This window comes from Stegastes partitus, unplaced genomic scaffold (assembly GCF_000690725.1).
Source record: "Stegastes partitus isolate 25-593 unplaced genomic scaffold, Stegastes_partitus-1.0.2 Scaffold87, whole genome shotgun sequence".
NCBI classification, from domain to species: Eukaryota; Metazoa; Chordata; class Actinopteri; family Pomacentridae; genus Stegastes; species Stegastes partitus.
This window is the reverse complement of record NW_007577818.1, coordinates 450,693-459,262: the sequence shown is the minus strand read 5'-3', so window position 1 is coordinate 459,262 and position 8,570 is coordinate 450,693.

Here is an 8,570-nt window from a genome sequence, read left to right as displayed (position 1 = left end):
AACAGGATCGGTGACAAGGGGCAGCCCTGGCGGAGTCCAACACCCACTGGGAACGTGTCCAACTTATTGCAGAGAATGTGGACGCAGGTGTGTCCTCTAGTTAGCATCACAGGTGTCTACAAACTTGTAACCAGTCAGTCAGCCTATTTATAGGGTTACAAGTAGTCACTGTGCTGTTTGGTGACATGGAGTGTACCACACTACCACACTGTTGGGGAAAAAAATTATTCAAAAAAATCTTATTCTGGCATTTAGCAAATACAAATAATGTTGGTAATCCTAAATGACCTAAAACAGGAAACGTTTAGTCTGATTTAATGTCAGACAGTGAGAAAAAAAAAGTTATGTGTCTATTTATACGGTGGATGTAAACTTCTGGTTTCAACAGTACATGTTGCAATACTAGTTTAAAAAGAATGAAATCTTACGAGTGGCCAAATAATCCTCAGAATTTCATATATACATCATACATCTTCTATACATCTTCACAAGACAGTACTGACTGACTGAAAAGCTATAGAGGACATGATCCTCCCATCGTACTCTGTTTTTCTTTGTGTGTGTGTGCGTTTTTGTTTGTTTATTTGTTTGTAGGTTATGGCTGTATAGACAATCACTGCTGCAACAAGTCCCCCCTCTCCTGTGGAAGTCTGAAAATGGTCCTGCCTTGTGCCTGTTTGTGTACAGGTGGGTGTCAGTGCGCTAACATAAGTATGTATTGTGTGACTGCAGCCTATCTGTGCTGTGGAGAGGTTCAGCTTCACAAAGCGACATGCTCTGCTGCCTATGGGCACGCACACACACACACACACACACACACACACACACACTAATGGACACTCCCTCTCCCCCGGTTAAACAGCACCCTATTAACAGGCCGCTGGCAATTTTCCGCCTGGCTAGACTGTGATTCACATGTCAGCGACTGCACTGATGATGTCTGTGCACGGGACATTACTATACCAGCACGGCTGTTCTGATGGTCTCTAATCTCCTGCCATTCTCGCACCAGCAAAAAACACATAGGAACATTTATGTTTCACAAAGCCCCCAGGCTATGAGGAAAGAGGAAAATGTGTCAGGCTCAATATTAGTTGTATTCAACCTGGTATGGAGCTAAACGCCCCCTGAGACAGGAAGGAGTGAGAATAACAATAAGAGTAAACAGCAAGAACAAAAATACAGAAAAGCTAAGGTGTGGAGCAACACACTGACCCACTGAAACTCAACAGTTTATTCCAATTTTAAATATTTAGTTCTCCAGCCTGCTTTGCTTGTCCAAGTGAAAAGTATTCTTTCGATCTGACAGGCGTTGCTTTTCAGACTTGGGACACTTCAACATCTAGAAAGTGCCAAAGCCTCAATGGCTCCAGCAGAGGTCCAATTTACAATTGTTGGCCCTTGAAAATGGAAAAGAAATTCAACATTTTAAACTGAGTGTGGTACTTTAGGCACCTTGTTGCTGTTTCTTCGACCAGCACGATTTGCACCTGAATTGCATGTTCTTTGTCCACTGCTCCTCTATCTACACATGTGAGCTACTGAATACCTGAATAAAGTATCTATCTATCTATCTATCTATCTATCTATCTATCTATCTATCTGTCTGTATCCATATTAAAAACACATTCTTCACTTGACACTCTACAAACTTTTGGCACTTTTGAGGCCTCCAGCTTCAGTAGAATTCAGTGACGTGTGGTGAGGTTCATGGCTGGAGAGGCACTGACTTCATCAGAATCTGATTTACAAATATATGCACTCTACACAGTTGCTTATTTGCCATTTGACTGACAGCAGTTTATGGGTTTCATATCTGCATTCTTTACACATTCAAGCTGTAGCCCACAAAACGCATTTTTCTTTTTTTAAGTTATTGCAGTCTGACCTTAACCTTTAAATGAAGTCCATGCTCCGCTCCTTCTGGACAAAATATCCGTTACTTTTTTGTAAAAGTCTCCTGATCTTCCTTCAGACTTGGTAACTGTATACCGTACCTAGTCTAGCTTGCTGTCACTTACTCTGCAGCCGCAAAGTCACAAGAAGCATGTCTGGGATCAGAGCGCCCCCTGCCATGCAACTTCAGTGGACATTTCTCAAGACCAGTCAGAATGAGGCTCAGTAGTGTGTGTGGCCTCCATGTGCCTGTAGGACCTCCCTACAACGCCTGGACATGCTCCTGATGAGGCAGGATGTTCTCCTGAGGGATTTCTTCCCAGACCTGGATGAAAGCATCATCAACTCCTGGACAGTCTGTGGTGCAACGTGGTGCTGGTGGATGGAAGCAGACACGATGTCCCAGATGTGCTCAGTTGGATTCAGGTCTGGGGAACGGACCGGCCAGTCCATAGCATCAAAGCCTTCATCATGCAGGAACTGCTGACACACTTCAGCCACATGAGGCTGAGCGTTGTGATGCATCAGAAGGAACCCAGGGCCCACTGCACCAGCATATGGTCTCACAGTGGGTCTGAGGAGCTCATCCTGGTACCTGATGGCAGTCAGGGTACCTCTGGCTAGCCCATGGAGGACTGTGGGCCCTCCAAAGAAATGCCTCCCCACACCATTACTGACCCACCACCAAACCGGTCATACTGGAGGATGCTGCAGGCAGCCTAATGTTCTCCACGGCGTCTCCAGACTCTGTCACGTCTGTCACATGTGCTCAGTGTGAACCTGCTGTCATCCATGAAGAGCTCAGGGCACCAATGGCCAATCCACCAACCTTGGTGTTCTCTGGCAAATGTCAGTCTCTCTGCATGGTGTTGGGCTGTAAGCACAAGCCCCACTGGTGGACGTGGGGCCCTCAGACCACCTCATGGAGTCTGGTTCTGACAGTCTGAGCAGAAACATGCATATCAGTGGCCTGCTGGAGGTCATTCTGCAGCTCTGGCAGTGCTCCTCCTGGTCCTCCTGCACATAGGAGGAGGTAGTGTCCTGCTGCTGGGTTGTTGCCCTCCTACAGCCCCCTCCACGTCCCCTGGTATCTCCTCCAGGCTCTGGACACTGTGCTGAGAGACACAGCAAACCTTGTTGCCACAGCTCTCCATCCTGGATGAGCTGCACTACCTGAGCAGCTGGTGTGGGTTGTAGACACGCCTCATGCTACCTCCAGGGCTGAGAGCACTGACAAAATGCAGTAGTGACCAAAACATCAGCCAGAAAGGACGAGAACAGAGACATGGTCTGTGGTCACCACCTGCAGAACCACTCCTTTATAGGGGTGGTCCTGCTAACTGCCTCTCATCTCCACCTGGTGTCTGCCCCATTTGTACAACAGCAGGTGGAAGTGATTCACTATCAGTGTTGCTTCCTACCTGGACAGGTTTCACAGAAGTGTGACTGACTTGGAGTCACATGGTGTTGTTTAGGTGTTGTCCTTATTTTTCTGAGCAGTATATTTTATAGAACTTAGGCGTGGGTCCCAAATAACAAGTAAATATCCAAGATGGTGCAGTAACATCTAAAATGATGCAGATTGACTTTTTTTTTTTTTTTTTCAAGAAGAGTTCTAAAATTGCTGCTCATGTACATTCAGAAGTCACAACAATGTCAGATTCACCATACAGGAGATTTGATGAAATGTCATTTTTTTCTCTGCTTTGGTCGCCAAGGACCCCTGCGAGAAATATCTGTGTTTTTAGCTGCAGCATTCGTTCTTCACTCGTTAGCCGAACATAGTCTTTGGTGTTCAGCAGACAGTGTATGGTTGGTTAATTGGGTTGTTTGATGACAACAGCTGCCTGAGACTGTTGACAACAAGAAGACACAATAAGCTGAAACAATTAAAAGAGCCTTTTCGTACTGTTTCATTGTGTTGCTTGACCTTACATTCTGCAAGATCCTCAGCTTCTTCATCTAAAATCACAGAGCCCAGGTGAGAATTGAGACGCAGACTGGCCATCTGAGAGTTTAAATGCTTAAATTCTCTCGCTTTGTGCAGTCCATCGCGCCGTGGCTTCGGACATGGACCGACTCCAATTTCAACCACTTTACATTTTGGCTTCCCACTAACTCAGTGTGCGCTTGGGGTCACGGTCCGATGAAGCCAACAGCGTTACATCTTTTGCGAAAAGCACAGATACAACCCCCGAGATCACAAAAGTCTCTCTGTTCCTCGCCTGAGATGGCACACATTCTATCTGAGGATATCACAAACAGAATCAGTGACAAGGAACAACCTTGGCAGAGCCCACCGCTCGCTATAAATGTGCTTGACTTGTTCCTGAGAATGCAAGAGCTCTTAGTTTCGTTTGGAGCAAATGGCTCGTAGCAGCAAACCCAACAGTCTGTAGGCCCAGAACATGTCCAGAATGAAGGAGCATTTCTGTAACGAATGAGGGTAAACTAAATATTATAAACACCTACAACCCATCCTGCTGTGGTGGTTGAGACTTTTGTTAATATTTCCCTAATCAATTCCCTGTAAAAACTCAGCATTTGTACTTTTAAATACAGCCACATGAGCACATTTATTCATGTGTGATTATATTTTTTTTTTCTCTGGGTAATGCTGCCATTTGTGGAGTATTAACCTTTTTTTTTTTTAACTTTGGTTATTAATTGTATGGCCCAAAGCTGGAGGAGAAAGCAGGCGATTAGAAATCCTCCTGTCAGCCATTTCCCGTCCTGCTGTCCTCTGTTTGGTTGTTTCTGTGGGGCAGTCGTGACTGCAGCAAACAGAGCTGCTCTGCAGTGCAGTGCAGAGTTATTAGACGCACACAGTGTCGTCCCCATGAGCTTCAGCTTAACTCTGACAGGGACACCAGGACGGAGACACTGCTGCCAAACGGACACCTTTATCTGTCGTGGCCTTCCCTGTTGACTTTGAAAATATCTTCAGTTTAGCTGTAATGCGATTGGACAAAACGAGTCAGCAAAGTTAAATATCATCCACAGCTTGTCTTGGACTGGAGGCACATGTGTTTGCTTGCTTGTTTGTTTTACTTTTTGCTTGTGTCTAATATCTGAGGCACTGATGCTTTTTTTTTTTTTTTTCCTTAAATTTTCCCCAAAAAGCACATTTTTAATTTTGCTTGTTATTTTGTTTTTCCAAATGACCTGGATTGGCTGAGCCCCAGAACTTCCCAGCAGATTTAAAAATGAATGCTGTCTTTAAAAATAAATAAATGAATAAAGAAATGCTTGCTGCTTGCTTGTTGGATTTTCAACTCTGATGGTCCTTGAACTAATCACAGACACACACAAATGACATACAGTTCCATGAGGAAAAACAACCAGATTTATGCTTAGAATTGTGATGTTTTAGCAAAATCCCTTTATTACACATGTCCTATTTAGAAAATAAGCAACAATACCGCATTTGTAAAACAAACAAAAAAGCTAAATCTACACTCCTTGGCACAGCTTGACTGACTCAGCTGTAACAAACAGCCATGTGACAATAAAACCTAAGCGTCTTCACCTGAACTGCAGGCTGTGTCTACACAGAGCAGAAATGTTAGAGAAGAAAATGTGGTTAATAAAATAAATGAACAGTGCCCCGAAATTGGCACACGGAGAGAAAAGCTATTGGACATCCCATTCATCACGGTGAAATATTGTTCTGGAGTTTATGTGCAGATTAGTGTCAGAGGAACCCTCTTTGTAGACATGGTACAAATGTAAATGTCTATTAAACATCTTCAGTATGCTGAGCCTCCATTTCTTCTTGTATTGGTAACACCTGTGGCCAGCTGGAGAAGTGCTCTGAACAAAACATGAACAACTAGTAACTAGTCTGCATTTCTGACTAATTGTTTTACTTATTCTTGACCACTGAGTTGGCACCTCCATCAGGTGTGACTTTAAAGAACAATAATCTGATAGTTCAGACCCTCGTTTGATGAGTGGCTGTTTAAGGCCATCTTAAAATGCAGATTTACTTAAAATGCACAATGCTCCAGATGACCAAAGAAAAGACAGACAAGAACAGGCCTTCAGTCAGCTGCTCTTGAACTGTTCTAATTGCTCTTGGTTGCCATGGTGATGGTGGCGTGCATAGATGCAGTGGCCCCTTCAGGAGACAACGAAAGTGAACGTTTTGAGTGTCTCGTCCATCCCAGATGTTCATTCCACAAAACTTGCGGCCGGGAAGCTTTGCTGGGCGTCAGGACAGTGAACGGTGCTGGAATTGCGGCGATCGGTTGTGATGTGGACATTCTACACCAACATGGAGTCTGATCGGAGACGACGCCGGCAGTTACCTGAGAGAGAAGGAATCCATGCTAGGCTAAAGGCTAACCCCTCCAGATCAGTGGGACCGTCCTCCTACTCTCCAATGTCCACTCCCTCCACAACAAGCTGGATGAGCTACGTTTGCTGAGAGAAACCCTCAGAGAGGGGAGGGACTGCTCTGTGTCTGCTTTAACAGAAACATGGCTCCATGACAGCATCCCAGACGGACATACAGCTGGAGGGGATGCAGACAGACAGACAGCTAGCTCTGGGCAGCATCTGCAGCTTCACCATCGTCACACCATCATGTCTTTGTGTCCCTGAAGACCTACCAGGACCTGAAGAAGTTCACCATGTTCAACAAATGGCGGCGCACATGGACACAGCGCCCCCTTCAGGAGACAACGACAGAGAACGTTTAGTGTCTTGCCTATCCCAGATATTCATTCCACAGAACTTAGATGATCCTGAAGAAACGCTCTCTCATCTTGCCTGTACTACTGTGTATGTACAGCAAAATGACAATAAACCTGATTTGATTTGATTTGATTTGATTTGAACGTCCATAACTCCACTATTTGTTGTCTGAGAAATCGTGGCACGACAAGTGATGAACATGTGTATGAATGTGATATTACACAATCCAGTCCCCCCAAAAAACTTTGCAAAACCCTTTAGGAAAAGAGAACAAACTAGTGTCAACAACCTCGAAGATATTCAACTTTATTTTATTTCTTTTTTCTCTTTTTTCTATTATTCATGGCTTCATAGCTTTGAGTTCTCTTTCCTTCTAGCTATGGTTGTGCTGTTTGCATGGAGGTGCAGGACTTCATGTGGCAGTAAAGAGAAAAAAAGATCCCAAAGTGAATCAAATTGTCACAAGAGCAAAAAAAAAAACCCACTCTTAAGCACTCTCAACCTGCAACATTATGTTGTAGGATCTGAAAAATGACACCTATTGGCCTTGTTTCTTCTTCCTTCCTCACCGTTTGACAGAGACGCTGCTGATTTGGGAAACTTGCAAGCCTAACAGATGCACTGCTCAGCCAGAGAGGTGAGCTACGTCACGCGTAATCGTTGTCCGAGCGGCATGTGGAATGTTCTGTAATATGTTAGGAGAACATCAAGGTGCGATGCGTTCAGTGCTTTCAAATATTAATAATTTGCAGCACAGGAACAAATCCTCAGGGATATGTCCTTACGTCTGCCACAGGACCAGTAGCTGTCCTCATAGCGCTGATAAGCAAGTTTGTACAAAAACTGCACAACACATTTGCGCTACATTCTGTACTTTTGTCTTTAATTTTGCTCGAGAATATTTATTTTAACCAGAGAAGTCTTTCCAACCGTTCATCAAACATAACAGTGAGCCTTTCAGCCAACATACCAACAATGATGAGTTGTGTTTTTTTTTATCAGGAGAACGTTGCATCAATGTTTAGCCTTGATTATGAGAAAGGTGCAACGTTCACAGGGCAACACAAGCTGTATGGAAAATAAACTGCTCTTCCATATTAGTATTCGCGAAATGGCTGGAGTACATTTTAACGCTAATCTTTCTTCACAGTAGCTGTTTAATGTTCATTTAGATGAATGAACTGATAGGTTTTCTCAAAGCCAATTAAGCATGGTCTACACCAAAGATCTATTCTTGGTGCACAGACTTCTTACTGCATCTTAATGTGGTTCATTGTGCTTCTTTCCTCTTACTTATTCTGTATGATGTCGTCAATGTGTAATGTAAACATTTTTCCTTGGCCACAGAAAAATATATCAAACCCTAACCAAGTTAAATGTCAGTATATATATATTATATTAGCCCAACAACATCCCATAATAACTCGGGGGATTTTGTCCCCGAGGTGGAAAACGACAGGTTCATAGAAAAGCAGTGTTTGGTGTTTTGGTGTTATATCACTGAACAGATGAAGGCACATTTAATGTGTTGCAGTTTGTGATACGGTTAGTTTCTCCACAGATCCTGCATATTGCTTGACTTGTAGGATAAGCCTCTTAACTGTTCTCACGAGACATGTCGATCCAGGCGGCCGCATGCATCACACCTGCTGCGACTGAAATGATTTGGCTTGGATTTCCGCATGTATTAAGAAAAGGTGAGACAAGGCATGATGGGAAAAGGTCCCGTCTCATCTGTCTGTGTTACCTTTGTGTTGATTTTTGTTTGAAAACTGAAAAAAAATCCATCCCTCTTAAAGTTTTAAGCTTTGGTGAGAATTCTGTTTTACTCACATTGTCACAGAGTATGTAATGTCTATAATGTTTAGGCTCTGTAATCCATAATTTCATCAATTGGAAGAAGTTGATAAGAAAAACCTGCATCAACCAGTAGACTACCATAACATGCACACTGTATGGCTCAATGAAGCAATGAA